General features: G+C 43.2%; 1 pseudogene; it reads right to left on the bottom strand.

Moving 5' to 3' along the window:
* Positions 1-486: 486 nt before the first annotated feature.
* On the bottom strand, positions 487-933 carry LOC147381825 (secreted RxLR effector protein 161 pseudogene; annotated as a pseudogene).
* Positions 934-1,499: the final 566 nt, after the last annotated feature.

Here is a 1,499-nt window from a genome sequence, read left to right as displayed (position 1 = left end):
TAAATAAATTTTTTTTTAAAAAAAACGAAGAGTCGCGTTCTGTCGGTCGAACCGACAGAAGTAGTCGGTGCAACCGATATCTGCCGATGAGTAATTTGGCGGTGGAACCGACAAATGGCTCATTCTGCCACCGAAAATTTCTCCAGAATTCACACCTTTTTTTTTATATATATATTTTTTTGTTATTTTGGCATCTCGAGAGCACATAGGCCCTGCTCACAATGAGCAGACCCCAATAGATTTCCGAAAGTAATCAAACCGTAAGGAATCGAGGGGCTTGGTGAAGATATCAGCAAGTTGATTTTCAGTCGGAATATATTCCAAGCAGATGGTGTGTGCTTCAACAAGTTCACGAATGAAGTGATGCCGAATGTCAATATGTTTAGTGCGAGAGTGTTGGACCGGATTCTTCGAGATATTGATGGCACTGGTGTTATCGCATAAGGGGCTCATCGTATCTTGAGATATCCCATAGTCCGCGAGCATCTACTTCATCCAAAGAAGTTGAGCACAGCAGCTGCCAGCGGCAATGTACTCAGCCTCAGCAGCTGAAAGAGATATGGAACTTTGCTTCTTACTATGCCAGGCAACTAAACAGTTCCCGATGTAGAAACAACCACCACTGGTGGATTTTCGATCATCCATGTTACCGGCCCAGTCAGCATCGGTGTATCCGGCAATGATGGACGAGGAATCAAATGGATACCAGAGGCCATTTTCCGTGGTACCGGCGATGTATCTGATAATCCTCTTAACAGCTAGGAGATGAGATTCCTTAGGATCTGCTTGAAAACGGGCACAAGTGCCTACACTGTAAGAGATATCGGGCCTACTGGCTGTAAGATAGAGAAGGCTACCAATCATACTCCTGTAAAGATGCTCATCTACACTTTTACCTGAAGGATCTTTACAAAGTTTAAGAGTGGTGCTCATAGGAGTATGATGTGTTCTACCAGACTTTAAGCCAAATCGATCTACCAAATCTCGCGCATATTTAGTCTGAGAATGAACAGGCCATTCTCGAGTTGTTTAATTTACAATCCCAGGAAAAAGATGAGTTCACCAACCATGCTCATTTCGAATTCGGATTGCATAAGGTGAGCAAATTTTTGGGCCAAGCCTTTGGCGGTGGATCCGAACACAATGTCGTTTACATAGATTTGAGCAATGAGAGTGTCGCCACCAATTCTTTGAACAAACAGCGTTTTATCAACGCTCCCCCTAACAAATTTATGACTGAGCAGAAACTGAGTCAGTCTTTCATACCAGGCGCAGGGGGCCTGTTTGAGACCATAGAGAGCCTTTTTCAATCTAAATACTTGGTGAGGATGTTTGGGATCAACAAATCCTTTTGGTTGTTCAACATAGACTTCCTCATCTAAGAAGCCATTGAGAAATGCACTCTTAATGTCCATCTGGAATAGTTTGAATTTCAACACACATGCAATGGACATCAAAATCCGAATTGACTCAAGTCTTGCCACCGGGGCAAAGGTTTC

The sequence above is a fragment of the Akebia trifoliata genome, unplaced genomic scaffold (genome assembly GCF_017979445.1).
Source record: "Akebia trifoliata isolate Shusen 1 unplaced genomic scaffold, ASM1797944v1 Contig00237, whole genome shotgun sequence".
Taxonomy (NCBI): domain Eukaryota; kingdom Viridiplantae; phylum Streptophyta; class Magnoliopsida; order Ranunculales; family Lardizabalaceae; genus Akebia; species Akebia trifoliata.
Note: the sequence above shows the minus strand (reverse complement) of the source record. Positions and strands in the feature narration are given on the sequence as shown.